We start from the raw sequence: 25,376 nt of genomic DNA, 5'->3' as shown, positions 1-25,376 counted from the left end.
GAAAAAAAAAATATCAGACTCTTTATGTGGGAAGATATCTACAAAACGAAGCAATTACCAGGCCTTCACACCAATTACTGAAGGGTGATACAGGTTTCATGAGCCTCTTATCCGCATAAACATGGGCTGGGACACTGCTTTTCAGGACAAAGTCAGAAAAAGTAACCAAGAGACAGTCTAAAACAAAAGCTGACCACTAAAGCAGAGGAAGCAGACACAGAGCTTTTAGTAAACAGTCTGAAATGCTGAACATTTTATGAGAAGTAAAGCACATTTGTTGTTTCTATTAATGAGGCATTCCCCCAAAGAAGGAACAGGAATTAAACAGACACAAGCAATCATCAATTACTCTCAGTTTGCTACTTTAATGACAACTACAAATATTGACAAAGGACAAGGTATTTAAGTGGTGCATGTTTTCTCAGATGGAAGCTGGGGGATGAGGGGTGGAAAATGAATTGGAGTTCTTTTAAAATAGCAATTTTTACACAATTCATTTGATATACAGACACTTGAAAGGCTTGAAGGCACTACATGTATACAAGTCTGCGTACAGAGAGTCTTGTCTACTCTTCGAAAAATAAAGCTATTAAATTTGGACTTCCCAAATAATTACAGGAAAACCTAAAGAGTCCTGAGCTTGGGCAATATTTGATTCATATCTTTACAGTCTCAAAGAGCTTCCTCCAAACTAATTTCCAACTGCTGTTTTAGGGCACCTCTTGGGGTTTTTTTTCCCCCTCTAACTCTGCCTTGAAAAGTTTTAAGCACATAAAAGATGCTTAAGCATAGCTGTCACAATATTTTCCGCTCAAAAAGCAAACAATCCTCAATCTCTGTCTAAAACTGCTAGAGTATTAGTATCATAAGCAGCACCATATTTACAACTTCTCATTAAGCTCAGTTTTAAAGATAAAATTATATGTAATATAACTTAGCTCAATCATTCAAGACTGAATTTGCCTATTAGGGCGTTTCACTTAAACAGAGCTCTGAGACTGAGCTGAACGTGTACCTAAGGAACAGTCACAATACCACTGCCAGATTTCCAGTCCTTCTCAAGAGTTCTATACAAACGGTAAGAAACAGCACTGGGATTTCATATAGTCAGGTATTTTATTAATACTGTAGGATTACGATAGGCATGGAATAGGGTTTGTGTTTTGGGGTTGTTTTTTTTTTTTTTGTTTCTTTGGAGTTTTTTTTTTAGGTTTCTTTTGTTTTGGTTTGTTTTTTTTTTTTAATACTGTTCCGCCACGTTTTTACATCAGCTTTGACATAAAATAGTTAAATGCAGATAACTGTTAAAAAAAAAAAAAAAAAAAAAAATCGAAGAATTACAGAACGGTTTGGGTTGGAAGGGACCTTTAAAGCCCATCCAAGTCCAATCCCCCTGCAAGGAGCAGGGACATCTCCAACCAGATCAGGTTTCCCAGAGCCCGGTCCAACCTGACCCATCCATACCTGCACACTACTTTTATGTCTGCGTGCAGGTATGTTTGTGAATGAGCACACATGCATGTTTATTTGTGCATAAGAACTCTTTCCATATGGGTAATCCAATGCCATGAAAGGAAAAACTCCTGCAAGCAGGGATAGAACAGAAGCAGCTGCTGACAATATCTAAAGAAAATAGTTTTCGGAGAATTTGCTTTTCATCAGAACAAAGTACCCGAATACTTTCCCTGACTCCAAGACTAAAATTTAAACTGTAATTGTCATTGAGGTCTACTACAGCTATAGTAGTAGTAGACTAAGTAAGTAAAAATCTTAGCAGCCATACATCTAACATATGTGCACAAAGAAAACAAGAATCACTGTATGAATCCTAATACTTCCAATCCATGAAACTCTGCATAAAACTCCTCTTAATTTTTACAGTGTAGGTGAAAAAAAAAAATTGGAAGAAAAAGGGAGGCTCACTACAAAATTAATCTTGCCTTTAACTGAATTGATAAAACAAAAATCTAAACAAACACAGTGTGAAAAGAGTACTAGTAATCTCCTTGTAGAAAAAGGATATTGCTCACACAAAATATAAAAGAATATAAACTGAGAGATGTTTATAAGCAAACAAGCAGAAGGCTAATGAGAACGTGGGCCATTGTTACTTGCATAATATAAAATTAAAAGCTGATAAACACTGAGAATACCTTTTACAGTTCTGTAGGAGGGCTTTTGCTAATTAGAAGTCAGCCAGTGCCTCCCCCCAGAGTCTGCCAGAAAACAGAACCAAATATTTACTTCTTCAGTAACATTTTAACAAATTGAGGATAGAAGATGACAACCGCTTTGCAGTTGTGTTCATACATTTCAGTTCTAACATGCAAATAGTAACAAAAGTTTTATAAATAAATTCCCCTCTCTTCTTTCAAAACACATTTAGCCTCATATAAATGAATCCTTTCTCTACTTTAGGAAAAAGTAATACATTTAAGATGTACATAAAACTTCCTTTTCAGCTTAAAAGAAGTCTGTTATGATACATTCTTTTTCCACTAAAATCAGGAAATAGGAATTAAAGCCCATCTGAAGAACACTGTTTTGCTAAAACTTAAGCTTTTAGAGTTGTAAAGAGAGGCTCAGAATAGACTATGGACTAGATTATCTCTAAGAAAGAACCAGAAAAATGAGGTTTGGGTGAGGGAGCAGAAAGAGTGAAAACTCTTTCCTTGCATGTCACCCAAATATCTACTTCCTACTCACTATAATCTATACAGCAAAGACAACAGAGGAAAAGTCAGTCACAGGAAACAGATACACTTTGTGGAAAAATGATAACTCCTAAATCCTCAATTATTTGGTACAAAAAAGTGTATGCACTCTCTTATGAAATACCGTGTCCGTGGTAGCTGTCTTCCATCCAGCCAGGCTAGCCAGGACATCTGCAGCGGTGGTGTTCTCTGCCTCCTAGCCTTGACACTCTTGACTTTTTTTCCCCTAAATACGAAGTTGGTCTCTGCTCACAAGCTCAAGTCCAAGAGCTGACTTTCAAAGCAATAATTATAACTAGCCTCTCTGGAGTCTGCAGAGTTAACAAAGGTTTCATTAAAAAACTGGCACTCTAGACTGAATGAAGAAATTTACGTCAGACTTCTGATGATCTGTGTTAGTCTTAAGTAACTTTTGTGCCAGTTTGCCTATGCCTCAATTTAGAAGGATACTAGGCCAATACTTTGGGTAGCATTTCAGAATTACAGAGCCCAAAACTGAAGTCTCTAGATTTCCTTTAATGTTTACTGATTTACACCTAATGGTTCTTAGCAATCCTATGACTCAGTAAAACACAAAACACGCTGTTAGAAATCAGGCACCCAGTATAATTTGGCATTAGTTACTCTTACATACTATACTTAGCAACCAACCAACTGTACTGTTCAACACTCAACACAAAAGTTTGCCCAAATAAAAGGCAAAGTATAAAGCAAGTAAACATTCATTTTTATGATTGAGCTTACAGCACAAGCAATATGTAGAAATACTACCAAGCTGATTCAAAAAGAGAGTACAAATTACATTTATCACTGTTGGGTAGTACATTTATTTTAAAGTAGAATATTATGACAACTGAAAATAAAGTCTCTATCCATTTCCAAATGATGTTGAAAAATCACTTCAGCTGTTATGTTGTTATAAAAGCAACATATCAATCATTTCATAGTAATACTGTGCTCAATTCAGTACCAGTGCCAGCTATATTACTCACGTTAAGTATATCAAAGTACACAGTTTCACTTTACGATCACTAATTTTCACTACTTAATAGCAGTATATTCAGTGCCTACGGATATGCTGATTGAATACTGAAATATAAACTTCTCTACATATGAGAAAGAACAAGAAAGAACTTTTAAAGACCTCTCTGATCTTCCACTGGGAAACCTTTTGTTCGTAAGAAAGTTAGCCCATGACTAAAAAGATACAAGTTGTATTTGAAGCCTTTCCTAGACTTCTCCAAAATTCTTACAACAAGGCATTTAAAACCAGTTTATTTTTAAGGCCCACAAGTACCTAATTCCCATTAACCTTGTGGTGGTTTATCCCTTCCATAAGTAAGCTGTACATAAAAATATGACTGGCGTCCAGTTCAAATTCCCAGCACTCCAACAACCCATTAGCATGTATAAAGAACACTGAGCTTACCAAAGAAAAGTTGCCATGGAAAGAAATGTAAAATATCACTGTTAATTATGTAACACAGCTCTCTAACAAGTAGCAATGAAGAGGGAAACCCATCTACAAGATTTGCAAATACTGACAGTAGGGCCAGAAGAGACAAAACACAAATGATGCGGTATTTCTTGCAAACAGTAGGCAGAGGTAGCTGGGCAAATATCAAAACTGCAAATCCCAGTAATGCATTAAAAAAAAAAAAAGGAATTAGCAATTCATCTTTTTAAAATTAAGAACATGAATAATTTCATAAACAGTCAAAATAAAACGTTGGGAAACAGCATGAAATTCTGTTGATGATGGCACAGGTACGCAACCAACACTTTCTGCTGGATACTCCCTCTGCTGAAGAAGTAGATATTCAGTAACTTAAGCTCAAGGTTTGGCACAGAAAGTATTTTCTCCATTGCCTCAACAACTAAGTAGATAAGACTTACCTTCAAAATTTGTTCAGAAAAGGGGCTTTAAATCTCAGTCAGTCACCTTATCATTACAAATTATTGCTTCAGTTCCATTAGGCAACTTGAAGAAAAGGTGAAATTGTTGTGCAGCAACCAAACTCCAAGGCTTTTTTTTTTTTTTTTTAATATTCAGAACCACTTGTTGCTAACTTCCTTTCATTCATTCCACAAACAGCTGAGAACCTTTTACTATGGAAACAATTTTTATCTGACATCCTTTTAAATTCTTTTGTCTATATGACTGCAAAGGAGAAATGAACTGATTTTAATTAACTTTTCAGTGAGATAAAAATTCCAGGCAAGTCTACAGTATCCAGAATTCAAACTGACAATTGTAATCTTGAATACTATTCATTAAAAAGCACTCATCTCGAGGAGAATTATATTCTTTAGCTAATGATATCCACCCATTTATCATTTAAATACTCATTTATTTAGAGGTACATTCTCCAAGTATATGTATTTGTTCAAATATGTGTATTTGTACTCTATAAATATATGTTTCTTCAGATCAGAGGTATATTAACAACAAAACATATACTAAACTGAGCCCTCCTGGATCTGCCACCATCTCTACCATCAACTGAAAAATAACTAAGATAAATCAACATTTCTTGTTTATGAGTTTCTGTCACTGCTATTAGATAACTGCAGTCCAGAAGCACTACACTGAACTAGATCATCTATTTTTCTGACCTGGTATGCAAAATCCTACATCTGACCCCGATGTTATCCCCTTACTCATGTATTATCCCCCTTACTTTGCCTGTAGCAAAAAACTTCATCTCATAGCTCAAAGCTGTTCAGGAAATGTCTGGTTCTAAAAAGAATTTCCACTCCACCTATGGTGTCCTTGGAAAGGTTGACAAGTTGCCCCAAGAGCTTAAAACTTCTGCAAAGCATTTACGTTTATTTTGCTCTGTTTATAAACAAAGATTCTAAGTCATAGAAAAATCATGGATTGAGTCTAGCTTTAAGTAAGCTTTACTGCTTTGAAAACCTGGAAGGACAAAAACCTAAGCAGAGCACAGTTGCCTATATATGAATGTGCAACAGGTACTGGATGATCCTTTACAATCCAGCAACCTCAGAATCTGTTCCTGCTCTGCTAGAAAAATCTGCCCGATAACTCTTTATTTAGACCTATTTTACTCTCCCAATGCTAGCTACCCATTTAAGAGGACTTAGGGGATCTTCCCAAATAGCACTGGTAGGTATACAAGGGGAGGGAAGAACTGGAAAGGAGAGCAGAAACAGGCACCCAAGAGGGAAAAACAGGCACCCAAGAGGGAAAAACAGGCACCCAAGAGGGAAAAACAGGCACCCAAGAGGGAAAAACAGTCCTGGATGCTGGAGGCATCCGTGCCTTCAGAGGCGAGTGGGACATCTCTCTCAGACTTCTAAGGCCAAGAAGCAGAGGAAGATAAAATAGTGCTGGTTTATTTCCCCCATTAACTCTGTTTACTGGAAGCACAAAAGTGAATTTGGATATAATCTGGGAATCCTCAGAAACCAGACACAATAAATTGCAGTTCAGGGAGTATCGTCTACATATTGCCCAAAACAGACAAGTTATTTCAGCAAGCAGGAAACAACAAATCTTTATTTCTACTAATTCTATTATCATTGTCCCTTAGGCCTATACAGCCCATCTACCATCCAATTTTAGCTGTATGCTTCCCCAGAAACACAACCTCAGTGTGTCCTTTGCTGCCCTTCTTTTTTAATATACAAATCTCATCCAGTGTCAGGAAAAGCTTTAAAACATTTAAAAGGGCTAAAACAGTAATTCCTTTAAATGGTCATAGTTTTTAATAAGTACTATTTAACACAGAGCTCCATTTGAATCACTATGGTAGAGACAGTTCTGTTTTCTCATCAGCAGTGAACCATGCATTTTTACTCAAATGTACCAGGATGTTCAGCTCCCAGGATAACAATCAGGAGAAGAGCTCCTGGTTTCTTTCTGCAGACAAAGCTGATACCACACTTAAGTTTTTGTGTCTAGGAGCTGAAACCATAAACTGTTAATAAAACTTGTCTTCTGTTAAGGAAATAACCTTTTAAAAGTTTCCATACTATACAATTATGTCCTAAGGCAATTTTAATACAAGTTTCCTGTGGTCATAATCACCTTCATGGTACATATAGTTGTCTTCTCATCTATTAACAGTCTTGTAATCCCACAGCCCTTTTGCGCTGGAATACTAAATCAGCTTTGGAGGGGAATTTTGCACAAATGCAAACAACTTCTGTTAACAGGCACAATGCTATTTAAGTCTTCTAGTGCCTGTAGACAGCAGGCATCAAGAACACAGTTCTGGGCCCCAGGCAAGGCATCAGAGAAAAATCAAGAGAATAACTTTGAGGTTTATTTCTTAATTACAACGAGCTGTCTGCAAATTTAGGACATGATAGCCTTGAATTGATCTCACTCATCCTCAGTGCAGGAAATGAATATTTAAGTTGTTTCTGGATATCAGTTTATAGTAGATAAACAGATTTACTGGAATGAGGCTCTATTTGAAAAATCCCTCATTTCCACTTCTAATTTCTTTCAAACTTTGTCTCTCATAAGATTCCCATTAATATATTTTTTTTATGAGGACTACCATCATTTAGTCATGAACTCATGTTCCAAATAATAATGCAGAAAGTTGGCAACAGATTTGCTGTCCTTCAGCAACTTCATGCTCTTCACATGAAATCTTCAGAGCAGGTTCATTTAAAACAAACAAAAACCCTGCACACACCAAAACAAAGTAACTGCTTAGAAATCACCGCAATCTCAGTGGTTGTGGCTAGGACGGATAAGGTGTCCAACATACCTTTACAGTTTTCACTCTAACAGGACACACCAAAGAGACTAGGGAAATCTCAAGCCTTGTTCTACAGAAGACAACTTGAAGCACAGAGCACACAGGTGCCCTTTGCACATCAGCGCCCTTTCTTTCCAGCCCAAGGAGATTGCTTTCATTTCTGGGGGAAAACTGGAAATACTTTCCTAACTGCCTCCCAGATCTGAAGTTATTAGGAGGTTTTATTTATAAAACACACACACACGTGTACATATGCACTAATGATGTTCCAGTGAACAAAAGAAGAAAAAAACAAAACTCCCCACTTTCCCTTTTTTTCTCAAGTTTTCTAGCATTTCCCAGAACAAAAAAGTTGTTTAAAAACTACAAGAATTAGTGACACTAAATGGAAGTGGAAAATCCAAGACAAAGTGAAACCATCTAAAGAGAACAAAGACAAGCACAGGTTCAAGCTGGAGTGATTCACAGCTGATCTATCAATGGATATCAAAATTCAGTGTTAGTTCCAGAAAAGCTGTCAAGTTTAGGTTTTTGCTGACCCTGTTGGCATGAATCTTCCCATGAGATTTCACATAAACAGAAAATACACAAAAAGTTAATTATAGACCATGCTGTAATCTAACATAAGCTCAGAGCTACTGGGAAAGCATGTACATGTCACTACAAATATTTAAACAAGAGGTTCAGTGTTTGATTACATCAGTCAAGGCAAATTTGGAATTGTTCAGATCTGCCAAAAGCACTTTTCTATCAAAAGACACCAGGAAACAGGCAGCACATATCTGCCTGCCGCAGCCTGCCACATTGCAGCAAACCACCCCTGCCTTTTCTACTGCTGCAGACACGCTACTATGTTCTCCTGCTCCACCTCACCTCTCCTCTTCTGTCTGCACCATTTTCAAATCACCTTGACCATTTACAGTTTTGCACAGGCCTAAAAACGCAGCTGGTTTCCTTCCCTTCCAGTTTATTTCTCACCTTACCTTTCTCCCAAGATCTTCCCTAAATGATGCATAACCTGAAGTCTGGAACACTCAGCTTTTGTCTGGTATCATACGATCACATTAAAAGAAAAAAAAAAAAAAAAGTTAGCTGTCTCTGTGGACAGATACCAAACAGCAACGCTCTTCTAGGAGCGTTCTCCCTTTGAAGGAGTGAAAATCATGGAATGCAATCAATCTCATCTATTATTCCCTTGGTTTTTTTAAACTAGCTTACAAACTCTTAGGAGAAAGGGCCACAGTAGATTTTACATACTCTATTATAACATGCAAAAGAGGAGTGCTACTTGGTTGAGGTTTTTCCTTTTGAGGACGTAGCCAGTTTTGGTTAATTTTTAGAGGTAGATAATATGTCCTAAGCATTCAGCCTTGATTTTAAACTCCTCCAGAAAGGTATCATCTTCATTTTCACATGCAGAAATCTGCAGATATAGAATACAATTTAAAAAAAAAAAAATCTAGATAACTGAATATTCAGTTTTATTTGGATAGAAAAACAACTACTAGGTACCCTAGGACCATAACCATGCCCTTTTGTACAAAAGCGTGGGCTCTCAATAGCTTTATTTAGGACGACAAGCCAGATCCCTTAATATTCTTTTAAAGCAATATTTTTAACTGATATGGTGCTTATGCTTGCAGAATGTTTTGATGCATTTACATTGCATTTGTGATTTAATCTACAGCTCTACCCTTATCCCTTAGGTGTGCGGTAATCCCCACTGTTAAAAAGGCAAAGCAAAACAAAAAAAGCTGAACGCACACTATTTAAGCAATCTATTTCAAACAGATGTCAGAGACATATTTTATTATTTCTAAATTGGGCCATTGATCAGCAAGATGATGAGCAGAGAAAAAGATCTGCTAACCTAAAATATGTGACTTATTGTTGTGGTTTTGTTAGTGAGAGGGGGCTAAGGCAGTAGCTTCTGTAGGAAACGGCTAGAAGTCGCTCCCCTTTGTTCAGGGGACTTGGCCAGGCCTAGGGCGGACCCGCTGCTGGCCAAGGCCGAGCCAATTGGTAGCAGAATGTCCCGTGATAACGCCTCTGCGATAACGTATTTAAGTAGGGGAAAACAGGGGAAAAAAAGAGAGAGGAGAGAAGATGTGAAGAAGCTGAGCGGGGGCAGAGGCGCAGAGGGGGAGGCGCAGGCCTCATGGGCCTTGCAGGCCTCACCCTCTGGCCTCTCGCCAGGCAGCCGACTGGGCCCGACTCAGTCCAGCCCGGCTGCAGGAAGTGGAGAGGAGATGAGAAGTGAATAAGATGTAAAAAGATCCTGAGAGGCATCTGCCAGCCTGTTGTGAGGAACGGCTGCAGACGCCAAGGTCAGTTCAGAAGGAGGGGGAGGAGTAATGCGGCTCCTGGCCAAGATTCCCCTGCAGCCTGTGGTGACGACCATGGTGGAGCAGGTTGTCCCCCTGCAGCCCATGGAGGTCCACGGAGGAGCAGAGATCCACTTGGAGCCCCTGAAGGACCCCACACCGGGGGAGGTGGATGCCTGAAGGCAGCTGTGGCCGGTGGAGGGCCCGCTGGGACAGCTGTTCTAGAGGGACTGCACCCCATGGAAGAGATGACCCACGCCAGAGCAGTTCCACGAAGGACTGTGGTGTATGGGTGGGACCCCACGCTGGAGCAGGGGAGGAATGTGAGGAGTTCTTCCCCCAACCATGAAGCAGCGGCGTGAAACAACATGTGATGAACTGACCGTGACCCCCATTCCCTCTTCCCCCCTGTGCCGCTCGGGAGGGGAAGGTAGCAGAGATAATGTCAAGCTCGGGAAGAGGGAGGGGTGGATGGAGGTTATCTTGTTCTCTGTCTCATTATCCTGCTGTTTGTAGTAATAAATGAATAGTTTTCCCCAAGTCGAGTCTGTTTTGCCCGTGACGGTAACTTTAAGGATTTCTCCCTGTCCTTATCTCAAACCTCGAGCCGTTTTTCCTTATATTTTCTCTCCCTGTTCTCTCGGAAGGTGGGGGGAGTTGAGAGAGAGACTGTGTAGTCTGGTCCGATCGGGGCTGAACTACGACACTTATTTACACTGCATTTCCAATCAATAAGGTAAAAACATAAAAAAAAATACGAAGACTCAAGGTTTTGATTTACTGCTGCTTCTCATGTTCTGGTGTGAAGTCCACCATCCCATCGTACTAGAATTGTTTATACTTCAGAACACTATCACTTTGTCACTGTAACATATTAATACCACATAAGTTATGCAGAAATGGTTCAAAATTTTTAAGCTCTAATAAAGGTCCTAGACATTTCTGGCTGACTGACACAGCTGTATTCTTGGTCATTATGCTCAGATATTAGCTCATCTTGTAAACATCTTGCACAATGACAGCAATTGTTATGATGAAATAAAGTCTTGCAAAAACTTGCTCACAGCTTTTGTTTCGTTTTCTTAGGGGTAGGTCCACACTAGAAAGATGTAATGTCCTTTACATATCTGCAAACAAGAGTACATATGAGGAGGAGCAGGGAATACACATTTCTCTTGTATCATTCCTGTATTTGACCTTGAGTAATTTCTTTTAAACATGAGAACTTAACGTGTCTCCATCTAATAACAATAGAGACAGTATATTTAGCATCCAACATGATGATGTTTACTGAAATGTCAACAGTTACTCATTAAGAAGGGGACTGGAATGACTAACACTTCAAGGGCCCTATTTGTATTGGCTTGATGATTTATGGCATAGTAGTAATAAGGAACGATAAAACACAGTACAATCATCTATCTGTGAAAAGTTCTGGACACTGAAAACTTAAGACAAATTTTTACATTAGCAACATAGACATCTACGTTCTTGTAGTCATCTTATGATAATTATGATATAAAATCACTTTTTATTTAATTTCTTGGACTTTGATTAACATTATTAATTTCAGCATATGGTCTAAGTGTAGTGTAATGGCATGTGCATACATATACAAGAAAACTACCAGTGTCACTCAATTTCCCTCCATTTGGCATTTCTAGATACAGTTATAAGTCTGAACACGCAAAGGGTTACAAGGCTAATATGAAATGGGACTCCAGAAGCTGCTCCGTTCAATACCCAATCCAACTCAAGAAATCCAAGGTGTACATAAGTTCAGTATTCAGAACAGAGACTACCTAAGTCTTCTACGTCTCAGTTCTCCATAACAAATCCCATCCTCATTCCCAGCTGACAAATCTAACAATTTCTGGCTTTCCTTCGGTTCAAGAGAAAATGGAAACAAGTTCAGTTCAATACAGAAGCTTCAAAATCAAGCCAGAGAACAGACAAAGCTTCAGTGCTATCGACAAGTGAACTGTTTCTGGCAGCACGGAAAAAAAATAATTTCCTCTTTTTCAGTCTAACTGGAGCTTTAACAGAGAAACTTTGAAAATACCAGTTACGTACGGATACACAATCAGAATCCAACTAAACTGGAAAAAATAACACTTAACTAATTTGCCCATTCTGTGGAAAAGGGCAGACATATTCAAACATCTTTGGCTAAAGAAAATAAGGAAAAGGAATATAAAAAAAACTTACACTATGTAAGTAAACAAAGATTACTCAGCAACAGGAAAATTAGAAATGTCTTGTCTCCTTGCACACCAGAATGCTCTTCACAAAGTCATCTGTCTTTTTTTCCCCTTTAGGACTTTTTATAGAGATTAATTTATATGCCTCATTTCACTGTTATTCAAGAAAGTACTTTAGATTTTCTGTTCAAATATAACACCAACAGTTAAGCTACAAATTGCATTTTTAGGATGCATTCTCTCCAATATTTTAGGACTCAGCTCAGCTTTTAAAACACCTTGAAATTACTCTCAACGTAGAAGTTACAAATAAAGGAGTTAGCATTTTCATCCTCTAGATAGTATTTTTTCCTGACATTCAATTAACCCTGTATCACTGATATTAATATTTCAATTTCCACCGAAGTTACATTTCTGGTGCTTTTTTTTGTCGCTCAAATAGGTTTTAAAATTTATTAAAGATACATTAAGGTAAAACCAATGGCATTTAATACAGTGAACTAACTGAATAGGTAACACCTACAAGCTATTAAAAAAAAAAGCAGAGACACATCTAAATCACATCTCCTGTCAAGTATAAATACTAGTGACACTACTGTGTTACACAATGCTAACTGCAACTATAATTTATACACAAAGATTTCCACATTATATTATACCAAATTTTAAGATGGATGGGAGCTTTCAAGCAAACACCTTGAAACAAACAGAAAACACTTAAGCATCAACAAATAAAAAAACCCCAGGTTTTCTAAAGTTAGATGACAATGGCATACATTAGCTTCATCCACATGAACTGATTTTTAAGTCTACTAATAAAGATTAATTTTTAAGCTATTAATATTTATGTAGTTTCAACCATAGGCAAAGATGAGCAAGGATTGAAATCTGCTAATTTAAGCATACTTGCCTCACCATGAAATGCAATAGGAGATTCTCAAGAACACTTATCCAAAGGGCCAGGATAAGAATATAACCAGTATCTCCTTTTAACTTAAGCAGCATCAAAATTTTACTTTCCTTCCAGTGGAAGTACCATTTAACATAATTTCCCTCTTATTTCGTTCAAGGAGATCAGCTTACACTTTGCACACTTATGTCTCTTAGCTAACGGTTTGACTCATGAAAAGCAGAACAATAGTAAGATGCAACACATCAGATATTAATTTTGAGGGAGGCAGACACCACTGGCAATTCCATCATAGTTACTAAAACACGCTCCACTGTACTAGGGAATAACTCCACACATATGTAAAAGCTCAGTCAAATATTACTAGGCTGTACCCTTTGCTAAGAAATGATGAAAATTAAGTTACTAAGTTGGTAAGTTGGGGTTGGGTGGGGAAGTCTACCTCTAACTGATGTTAATAAACTTTGAATATGCCACTTAGCAATGCTTCAGCAAGGTGCAAAGTACTGCAGTACTTCATGCATCTACTGCTTTAAAACAGTCAAGAATCTGAACAGAACATTGACTACTGTATTCAAAATTGCTTACACCAAGCTTTGCTAAACTACAGCCTGACTTTATCTTATTTTCACTAATTTCAAAGGCAGAAAATCCTGTAACTCAAATCACTGACATCAGGACTGGGGCTTCAGAGGAAAAAGCAAAACTATATTAAAGTCTGTTTGGTCTCAAAAAAAAGAGTTTTCACTTGTTCATTATTTCAAGGGCAGTATTTCAAAATAAAAAGTAGACTCAAAAAAATGAAACAAAACTCACTCTCAACCATTTGCACAGCAAAAAGAAATTATATCACATACAGAAGCACTGGCTTTTCTCTTTTTTTTTAATATAATGATCAACAATTTCACAGCAATAACAAAGTCATTTAAAAATATTCTTAGGATTATAATATATCCACTTTCTAAATCTTCTACAATTGGCTTCAATTAGTTAGGTTCCAACAAGCTTAGAAACGGTTACTTGAAGATAATTGTTGTGATGCTGATTTACAAGCTATAGCTTGCTACAGTTCCATTAGATAACCACACACGGGTTACCACACATTAGATGTGGTAACAGCTTGTGTATATACATATAAGGCAGTAAATACATTTTGTACTAAGAATAACACACATATATTATGTATTGGGTTTGAATGGCAAGGTTTGGTAGCAGGTGGCTCAAGGGGTGGCTTCTGTGAGAAGCTGCTAGAGGTTTCCTCCACGTCCGAAAGAGCCAATGCCAGCCGGCTCCAAGATGGACCCGCTGCTGGCCAAGGCCGAGCCCATCAGCGACAGTGGTAGCACCTCTGGGATAACAGATTTAAGAAGGGGGGGAAACAACATGGACAACCGCAGCTGAGAGAGAGTGACAACATGTGAGAGAAACAACTCTGCAGATTCCAAGGTCAGGGCAGAAAGAGGGAGAGGAGGTGCTCCAGGCACTGGAGCAGAGATTCCCCTGCAGCCCGTGGTGCAGCCCATAGCGAGGCCGGCTGTTCCCCTGCAGCCCATGGAGGAGCAAAGATCCACCTGCAGCGCGGGGAGGAAGGAATGGCAGAGACAGCACGTGATGAACTGACCACAACCCCCATTCCCCGTCCCCCTGTGCCAGTGGCGGGGAGAAGGTAGAGAAAAATCAGGAATGAAGTTCAGCTTTATTTTCTCATTACCTTACTCCGATTTGATTGGTAATAAATTAAACAAATTTCCCCAAGTTGAGTCTGACTGGCCAGTAACAGTAATTGGTGGGTTCTCTCTTTCCGTCCTTATCTCAACCCATGCACCTGTCATCATATTTTCTCTCCCCATCTAGTTAAGGAGAGGAGTGATAGAGCAGCTTTGGTGGGCACCTGGCGTCCAACCAGGATCAACTCACTATGTATTAATACCCAAGAGATTCATTTTAAGGCTGTACTGTGGGCTACTGCAAAACAGGGTTGGGAGTCTGACCTGTCTCTCTCCATAAGGTCTTTAAAGATGGACTCTATTTGCCTTCTATAAAGAACATATCAGTAACAAAGCATACAAAATAAAAATGAGAAAGCAGGCATCTTTCCCTAGTTTCATCATGTGGACTGAACAGTTATTTCTCTGACCTGGAGCTAAGTGCATAAGATAAGTCTTACTTGATTTCTACCACATATTTTTATTAAAAAAAAAAAAAAACAACCAACAGCAAAAAACAGACATAAATAAAAAAACCCAACCCTCTAAAGTTTCCATGCTTACCATAAAAAAAAGCAAGCAAACTACAAAACAAAAAACCCCCAACATAACTCAACTGCTAATGGCACTGACCTTTTTGATATATTACTGAAGTCGCAAAACAGCAGTATAATAATTTATAGTAATCTTTCATGTACGTTAAAGGTTTTTATTTGGGAATGGTAATATCAACATATAAAACAATTTCTCATGGTCTGTAGCTGCTGCTCTAGAAAGCTTAGTATTAACTGCGCAGAGCAGTTCAATACAGCCCATATATGCTTTGTGATTCCAAAATTCAATTTTGTAACTCATAATCAACTACAAAAATATTATGAACCAAATATGAGCAACATTAAAATGCAGTTTCTTCTTACTATTGACTACTTATCAACTGACAACTTAGTCTGCTGAAATTAAAACAACTGGCATATTTTATAGTGATTGCTAAAGCTGCTGACCGTAAGTAAAATTATTGTGCTTTATAGACTTAAAAGTCTCTTAATCTAAGGAGCCAATTTAACCTAACAGTTCTAAAGACAACGTAACTTTAAATAAAGTCAGCTAATGAAACACTAAAAGGTTGCACAATTAAATTATAGTTGAATATGTTCATATTAACTCTTCCCTCCAGTATGTCTGCAGAGATAAGAATCTGCTTTAGCTACACAATGAAATTGCACAGCATGCCATAGAAATGATAGCTATCCATCTACATTTACAAAAGCTCAGATGAAATACATCTTATTCCTTCCCCCCCATTCCTGGCTCGAACAGCTAATTAGGCAACCAAATCAGGATCAAATCCTCTGCTGAACCACTCAGTACGACTTCACTGATGAAGCCAATGGCATATTTCCACGTAGGGGAAAATATGGCATATAGTGGCATCTGCCACATTGGTAGAAATACACTTATTTACACCTGTGAGGAATTGGCCCATTTCCTCTCAACACTTTATTCAATGAGCATCATCAACACATTAATTCCCAAAACAGTACTGCAAAGTTTAAACAACAGACAGTTGTAAAGGTAAAGTTCCCACACTCATCTTCGCACAGTGCATCTTACGATTTTTTAATAACCAAAATAGCTGCGTAATAAGATTTACTCTTGCACTCTTTAAAGACATTTACTCCATGGTGTCTCTGATTCATTGAAATGTATGAAACTTAAAGAAATCCACAGTACACCTAATGGGTTTATAAACCTCCAAATGCTACAAAGCTGTAATTACATTGTAGTAGAGGTTAGCGCTCACGTTCTAGCAAACACGCATGAAAATGCATTGCGCAGATAAGGAATACCTTTATTGGCAGACATCAAATCATTTGGACAGATGCAAGAGGTGTCTTTTACAACAATACACAGAATATGTTTTGTAGATATGCTCCCACCTATTAAACTAAAAACTTAAATGACCAAAATTCTCTTTTGTACAAAAAAAACAGGACATTTTTTCCGATAGAAGTAGCTAGCCTACAAGTTGTAAAATCCAGCTTGACCTATGCTAGGAAAGATCCAGATGCAAACTGTGCCTGTAGGGTTTTTCTTTTTGTAACTAACTGCCTACCTTTATTACAAGGAGAAGAAGAAAGAAGAAGAAACAATACCAGCCGCTACGCCTACAACCAGATCTTTGTCACTTTAAAGCAGTTAATAATATAAAGTTAAACAAAAAAAAATATATTAAGATATGCATTTCAATACTGTTTTACTAGTTGAGGGCATAGCATGGGCTGGACAAAATAGAAAATTATTTGTATTTTAAAGGGGTGGGATATTATGTGCTTGTAGCAGTTGAAGTACTAATAAAAAGAAGAGGGAAAGGGAAATAAAGACTGAAGTTTGCAAAACCATAGAGTTCTCAATTCAACACTAACATAATGTTAGAGCACCTAGTATGTGGCCCTTCTCCAGTAAAAAAATGCAATAAGGGTGGTATTTCCTTCCCATACTCAGATCTGGATAAAAACACGGAGGAAAGAGATGGTAGAGAAAGGCTTACCTCTGGGAGACATTATAAGGGGAGGTCAGCGATGGGTAAAATCAAAGTTGTGAAAAAGCAGTGAAAGCAGAACCGCATGGATTTCAATTTGGTGGACTTCACAAAACAGAAGGGTTCAACATGATGATACAGAGTTCTGCAGAAAAGCAGACAAAATTTTGTATGATTTGGGAGCTCTAAGAAAAGAACTAGGGAAGAAAGTGAGGAAAACAAAAAGAAGCTAAAGTCAGCTCATAGGTGCATCTATAACTTAGATGCATAGAAGGTGAGGGATATTTAGGTTTTTGGTTTATGGAGCACACCAGGTGGTTATGAAAGAACGAGACCTGTAAGCATGGTTCTCAAACATTGTGAACAAGAAGGGCTAAGAGCTGTGCAAAAGTGGAAGTAAGAGGAATCTGAAAAGCAACAGAATAGAGCAGAGAACGAAGTCAGAAAAACACAGCAGTAGTTCAGAGCAAGAAATAATTTGGTGATAAAGGGGCACCAGAAGCACCTGTATGCAGTATGATCTCAGAGGTGGGAAAGGCCCTGTGGTTAGCGGCACACATGTAGAAGACAGAATATGAAAGGAGAAACTTATATATGAGGAGTAATAGATATTCCTGCTGAGGGTGGCTTATAGGAACAAGCAGGAGGCCTTTTATCCAGATCATCAGGAAGCCCACAACAGTGACACCTCCCTGGTCCAGTAGTTGGCTATCGTCTTGTGTAAGAAATGAACTCGGAAACAAAATGGGCCACATAGCTAAATCAGAAAAATCATATCACAGAGAGTACCTAAAGAAAAAAAAACAAAACAAAACAAAAACGCAAACATCTGGAACAAAAAAAAAAAGTGTTATGAGAAAAGTAGTTTACCTGTGTTTTTTTCAGATAAGCATGAATCTTTCACACTCCACAAAAAGGGAGCAATAAAGTCACACTCTCCAACCAGTACATGAAAGCCCTATCATACTCCCCACTCTTCTGTTGGCTGCCACCACCTTCTAGAACCAGTTTCCATAGGATCAGAGCACTGGTAAGAGGAAGCACAGTGGAAGACAGTCAACCATCTCCCAGGTTTGGATTCTCTATCAAGGACAACAATCCACCACCCATTACCACAGAAATAAGTGGAACTTGTGAAGTTCCACTTCTTGAAGTTCTTCTGTTAGATAAAAAAAAGCTTCACTTGACAATAATTAACACCCCAATTTATCAAAAGAAAAAACAAAGTAATGGTATTGTTTAATTGCAGTACCATTAAAAGGAGCGGTCAAGTTATTGACACACTACTCAAAGCAAAGTCAAGGAAGTCACCTTCACATATGCCATCTAAGAATCTTTATCCCATTAGTTCTCACTAAGTTTCTGTAGTTAATACGTTAGTAACGTAAATGTGGTTAATATGACCCAACACAAACCCTCTGGTAGATCAGGCACATACGCTACACTGCACCGCACACTGCAGACAGTATTTCATTAATGACCACTGAAGTCCCAAGAGACCTCTCTTTAAGTAGACATTCCTTTAAAAGTTCTTTGACATGAAAGACGCTCCTCTGCTACCTCAACACCATGTAGCAGCCTATGAATATTTTTATAAACAAAATTATGCGTAAACCAATTATCATCTCTTAGAGTAGAAAATGCTGCAAGAGCAACTGCATGAAAATGTCATCCAAGATAGCATTCCAAATCTACCTACAGTCCTGAAACAGAGTTACAGAAGGGACTGTTTGCTTACAACCCTTTGCAGATCTAAAACCCAACATTTCAATAATGAAAATACTTTCATTATTCTTTAAAGTAAGTCAAAATGTTGTCAGTTATTTAAGATTAAAGTCCATATAGAGAGAATACACGCACACACTGTATAAAACCAGTATATATACCTAAAACCCCAAATGCCTTTAAAAAAAAATAAATTAAGAGAGTTTATGGGCTCTTCATAACCCTTAGCAAACATCTGTCTACATTCAGGAAAACAAACAAACCTAAACACCAAAAATGCCAACAGCTTACGGGCAAACCAGAAAAATACATCTATAATTTGGAACAAGCAGTACTGTACTTAAAAGAGGCTCTGAACTGGAAGAGTGCAGTAATTGCTCATTAAGGCTACAGAAAATAAGCACTGCTGAGTGAAAGCTTCCAAAGCAACAAGCCAATGCAAAGCCCAATTCCACACAGTCATTTTAATTTCAATATACTTTTAGACAATACATTTAACTAGAAGCCATCTTTTCCCTCCAATCTTATGCTACCTGTTTTCTAAAACTCAGAAGTGACAATTCTGTACTAGAAAGCAGAAAACAATACAACAGCCTCACACAGTAGCTTCTGCCAAGAAGACTGATATCAAATATATATTATTTTTGTTCTTTTAAACACAGAAATTCAGGTAACAGTTCACTGCAACAGAGTGAAAATGAAGAAGGAATATTTATTTTCAGTAATCTAGTGACGTTCAAATTTGTAGCAGAGCAACAGTATTGAAAAAAAAAATCAAAGTAGCTTACGTATCTTTTCATTAGCTTTCAAAGTATAAATATTGTGTTAAAACAGTAAATACAGCAGGAAAGAAATGGACATGTTTTCTCAGTATAGATTAGTCCACTGGATGTTTGGTAAATTTAAGGCTATTCTCAGTACTTTACTGAGAGAAAAGTTTTAGAAGACAGGTACTCATTAGAACAACCTACGTATATTCATGTTTTTAACGTGTATGTATGTATTTCTGTAAGTCATAAAGGATAGTCATAACATATCCTGTTCTTGAGACCTCTGAGACTCTGTTTAAGAGAGAGACCACCACCAAGACTTTGGCCCTAAATACATCGTCAATGACTGACTACACAGTAACACCTAGGTAGGATGTTATTTATTAGCAGGATGCAGTGCAATTGAACTCCCTGTGACTTGAGGCTTTTCACAGCTATACAGCGTTGAGCATTAACTCAGTTGTGCTGAAACTGTGAAATGTAATCAACAGACAAATCTAGATGAGCAAGTGGCAGACAAGAAATCAGAAACACCTGCATTTCAGACATAACGCCATCACCAATTTAATATTTGGTCTCCAAAATGTTTTAAACTCTAGTCTCACTACAGTCATTGCAAGATACTGCAATTGTGAGATACATAAAAACATTGTGACTTAAGTACAGAAAGGGTGTGTCATTCTCCCACTCTGTAAAATGGGAACAAAAAAAAAATATTCCTAACCAAATGGAGAGGAGTGTTTTTCCATAATCAAAGCCCTGAGATAATGATAAATGAAGTGGTATTATTCTTCTAATACTTTTCAGATCAAGATAATTTAAAAATCTAATTTGTACCTCATGAATCACATTGAGATAATGTCCTGCCTGCTCCAATTAACATCGGTGCCAATCCTCAGAATTTCTTACTTCAATGAAAAGAAGGAAGTACTCACTCACCTATTCCACTTATTCCTGCAGAGCAAAAGTGTGGCATATCTCCTTACACACGTGACTACAGGAACCATGTCACTTCTTCAGTTTTAAATTATGATGTCACATCAAATGAGTAATAATAGATTTCCTTTGCTACATCTTTTCTCACATGACATTTCAATGACTTTTTTATACATAAGCCATCAATACAATGCATCCATTTATTCCACATCTGACTACTCAGGATGTTAAGAGTAGTAATTTGCATTCCCACATTCTTAAGAGCTACTTTTAATAATAGTTTTCTATTTTTTGACTTATACATGTCATTTAAATATTTAAAATTTGGTAAATGGAAGGCACTTTCCTCTTTAAAAGAAAAGACTTTTAATTAAATATTTGAAATGTAGCTTGTTTCTTTTTAAAGATCAGACCTTCATACAACAAAACCTATTGGGAATGTGCTATTCAGAAAACTTCTAATAATTTCTTAAAACAAAACTCTGATATAACAAAAAAGTGGCAACACTCATAAAGGTTCCTAAATCGCCAAGCTGTTAAAGGATTTGAGTTCTTGAAACAAGCCAAAACCCTCAAAACACACGCTTGCATTAAAAATACATTAACACTGTTGATGATTTTATATTATCAATACATGCTATCTACAGGGAAAACAGTAATTAGCTTATTAACAAGCCTATATTTCATCTGAGGAGAAGTATTTCGCAATTAGCCCACAGCATCACAAGCTATGCATAAAACAAGCTTTGAAAAGAAACTACGGACAGGAAAGAAGGAAAGCTGCTGGGCTGGGTCTTGCCTGCTGATGGATAGCTCTTTCCCTACAACACTGTATTATTTGTGATTTACAAAGTGTTCTCTACAACACCAGGAATTCTGTACTTCAAATATCCAACTGCTCTATGTTAAGTTTCACAAATAACGACGAAAATACAGGCACCAGGAGTGGCGGGGTTTTGTTACTGCAACAACATTTGCAGACAGAGTAGATGTTTGAGATGCTTGCCCCACCACACGGACAGCTGGTATTTATTTCCGTCGCGCAGCGTATCCGACTCGTTAATTACCAGAGACGCATCAGCACAATCAAGATGGGTATCTACAGCCTCTGGATACTATGAGCACAATCAATGAAAGATTGTGTCTAAGACAGTTATTATACACTCCGAAAAGGCAGCAGATATTTAAGCCAAAGGTGGGAGGGAGACAACTTCTCGCCTTCAATTTGAGAATTAGAACCGGTAAACCTCGCATCTGCTAAGGGAAACGTGTTGAGATTTGGCACGGTAAGATCATCCGGTCAATACTGAAGAAGCAGGGACCTCTCTACCTACCACCACCATACCCACGGCCAGTCCAAGCACTCCTCAGCCAAGCCTAGAGCGCCAGTCACGAGCCGTACGGTATTTAGGAGAAAAAAAAAAACAAAAAACAAAACCAAAACAAAAAAACCCACAAAACAAAACGCAAAACCAGACAAACAAAAAAAAAAACCCAACAGTGGAAAGCAGCAGAGCAGTGTAACGACTTACGTACGCCTTGCCTAAAACTAGAGATGACCAGCTCCCACGGGCAGCAGGAGGAGAACGCACCAAATAACGGGTTCCACCTGAGGCTCGGTCAGAAACCAGGCGGCAGCCCCCACACCCAGCAGCGGGGAGCGCGGCGCCGCTGCCCCGCCAGCGCCGTCTCGCCCCCGCGCCCACCGGGGATGCGGCTTTTCACGTTGAGCGGCCCGGGCGCTCCCGCAACGCCGGCGCGGAGCCGGGAGCGGATCCCAGCAGCGCGCCCCGCCTTTCCCCGCTTGCCGCCGACGCCCCGCGGAGAGCAGCCGCGCGCGCGAGCTGCCGCCGGCGGCGGGAACAGCGCGAGCCCCGCGCCCGACCCACCCCGTCCGTCCGTCCGCCCCCCTCGCGCGCGCCGCAACAGCGGGCGCCGGAGACCCCCTGCGGGCGCGAGCGCCCCAGCCCCGCTGCCTACACCGCATCGCTGCAGGGCGCCGGCGCCGGCTCCCCTCGCGCGGGCAGCGGGCTCCTTTGCAGGAGCACACACCGGCACCGTCCGCCCGCAAGGGCTGCACCGCCTCGCAGCGCACACGCACGTACGCACCCAGCGGCATCCCCCCACCTCTAAAAAAAAAAAAAAACCCAACAAAAAAAAACCTCTGAGAGCGCCCAGCTGCTCCCGCTCCGGTGGGGCACGGAAGGGCAGGGCAGGGCATCCCACCTCGCCGCCCCAGTACGGCGACCGCCCCCCGCGAGAGGCGAAGTTCGGGCGCCCGCGGCTCCGCTCCCGCCTCCCCGGCAAACTTACCGAGCGCGGCCACCGGCTGAACTTTCAGCAGCGCCCCGGCTCAGCCCCGCCGACGGCTTCTCCCATGGCCTCTAGGTGCGGTGCCCGCGCCCCGCTCCCCGGCGGCTGCGGTGCGGGCGAATATAAATCCACATTGCCGCTGCCAGCGCCTCACGGCTTCCCCCGCAGCCCGCCCCGGCCCCTCCGCCCCGTTGAGGGGACGGCGGCAGCTCCTGCTGCCGCGGCTCGACCCGCAGCTAACAGCAGCGGCGCGTCAGGCTGCGGGAAGCCAAGGAGCGAGGGGAAGCGGGGCCGGGCTCAGCGTAGCCCCGCCGCCGCCGCCGCTGGTGCCGCTCCTCTCCAGCGGGTGTAGTATCAGCGGCGCCGCTCGTTCTCAGGCTAGATTTTTTTTTTTTTTTAATTTTTTTTTTCCCCTTTTTCAGCTCCTTCCCCGTTAATGAGCATGCCCGGGAGATCTGCGCAAGCGCGTTACCAGCCGCCGCGCCTCAAGCCGCCTCGCACCGAGCGCCGCCGCCGCGAGCTGTGAGGCGGGGGGCGCGAGCCGGGGCAAGGCGGGAAGGGCTGGCGCTCAGCCCCCGCGGGCGGGAGGGCGGGAGCGGGCGGAGGCTGAGCCGTCAAAGCCGGGCAGCTCTGGGCAGAGTCACAGAAGTGGCCGAGAAGGTGAGGCGCCTGTCCCCGTCTGAGGGAGAGGAGCTGCCCCGGCCCCGCGGGGACAGGTCGTCCCCCCCCGCTTCGCCCGTAAGCGGGAAGAGGAGGAAAGAGGAAAACCCACCGGCAAGCCTCTGCGTTTGGAAATAGCGCAGAATACCTCCCTCTAAATAATTTACCTTGCCGAGGAAGTGAGACTGATAGCGGAATGAAGGCTTGGGAGAGAGCTGTGGTCTGTAGCTGGGGCTTCAACCGCTTTCCTTTCAGGAGCTGATCTCCTATGGCCACCGCCAGTGCCAGTCCCGGGTCTTGGTGCAGGGCAACTTTGTCTTCTTCTGATGATCGCTGTAACTTCATCATTTACACGTTATGTATCCTCAAGAGGACATACAAAGGCATAAAGGTGACAACCTGCTGCTTCATAACAGCTAAATCTGCATCCGCAGTTACTTGTGAAGATTTCATTGTGCTAGGGAATCCAAGAAAGTGGGAAGGGTGCTCCTCAGGCTGGACCCAGCTCATGGAGACCCAGTCAGTCTCCATCTTAGTTTCAGTTTACATGCGTACTACATACGTATCCATTCCTTAAAATCACTGTGGTTATTTACGTTATTTAGCCTGTGCATTCAGCACCAGAAACACACTGGAAAAAAAAAAGTGTAATTGACAATTCCTGTTATTTCTTTCTATATAGACCATCTAAAGTCGAGTTTCTCTTTACTCTGTACCATATCCCAGGACATATTTCGTTTAGACAGTTAGTTTACGCTGTTTACATAAGCATTTGGGGAAAAGTACATCTTGAAGAAACAAAAAGAGAACATCTCAAGAACTAGCTCTTAAGAGAAATTATAGTTTTGTCTATATAATGTCTTGCAGTGCATAAATAAAAACAAGAATAAATTAGGTAAGGCCATCTGTGATTCTAATACACTGCTGCTAATATGTAACAGTTCTGCCATTTTAATTTTTGCTCTTACAGACAACCCTGCCCTGAGCTCACTCTATCAGAAATAAAATCCAGGTGCCCACAAGAAGTCTTACAGTGTCATTTTTTCTTGGTTCTTCAGGTAAAAACTCTGACAGGTAGGGCTTTGATATTCAAAATTATTTCCTGCAAATGTGGTCAGTTTGTAGGGAGCAAAGGAAAAAAAAAGAAAATTCCTCACTAAACAGCGTTGCAAAGGTGATGAAGGAACTGGCCCAAAATACAACTCCTTTTCCAAAGCATGTGTATTAGTATCTGTATAAATATGAAGCAATGGAGATGTGTCTCCCCAGTTTATGTAGGCTGCACCCCAATTCTGAAAAAAGTTGTAAAGTTTTAGTAATCCAAAGCCAGCCTCTTTGAAAAACAAAGGATGGGAAGATGTGAAGGAGGACGAGGAGCCAAAGAGATCATAAAGTTTTCAAATCTAGCATCAAAACCACCGCTTACATGAATGACAAAGTACTGACTTTGTATCTTCCTTTCTAGACCTTAGGTATTTATTTCCTTCTATTCTACAGATTTCTAAACATGCAAATTTAAGATGAAGACCTTGGTCTGGATCTTCAGAATGAAATCTCCTTTCAGCCACACTCTGGACATCTAAATCTGCCTTTCCCTAAAGAAAGCACAGCTGTAAAGATCCTGAGGTAATATAGAGTCCTTTAGGAAGTCCATTCTGTCTTTCTTGGGTAAAACGCATCCTATGCAGCAGAAAGTAAGTCTTGAACTACTGGCTATACATTACTGTCTTAGGAAGGCCAGAAGTAACAAACCAAAGCCATTTCTCATGAATCCTCAAGCCATTAAACAAAGTTCACTATGCACTGAATCTAAAAATCAATTATTTTAAGTCAAAACAG

At 40.0% G+C, this 25,376-nt stretch overlaps 1 protein-coding gene across 1 annotated transcript in view; it reads right to left on the bottom strand.

Moving 5' to 3' along the window:
* TENM1 (teneurin transmembrane protein 1) overlaps positions 1-23,434 on the bottom strand; it is a 321,398-nt gene extending 297,964 nt beyond the window's left edge. Inside the window, exon 1 of the mRNA XM_086756176.1 lies at positions 22,878-23,434. The gene's annotated coding sequence lies outside the window, so the exon portion shown is untranslated. The remainder of the gene's footprint in view (positions 1-22,877) is intronic.
* Between the last annotated feature and the right edge of the window lie 1,942 nt (positions 23,435-25,376).

Source organism: Chlamydotis macqueenii, chromosome 11, assembly GCF_036417535.1.
Source record: "Chlamydotis macqueenii isolate bChlMac1 chromosome 11, bChlMac1.mat, whole genome shotgun sequence".
Taxonomy (NCBI): domain Eukaryota; kingdom Metazoa; phylum Chordata; class Aves; order Otidiformes; family Otididae; genus Chlamydotis; species Chlamydotis macqueenii.
This window is presented reverse-complemented; position numbering and strand designations above follow the sequence as displayed.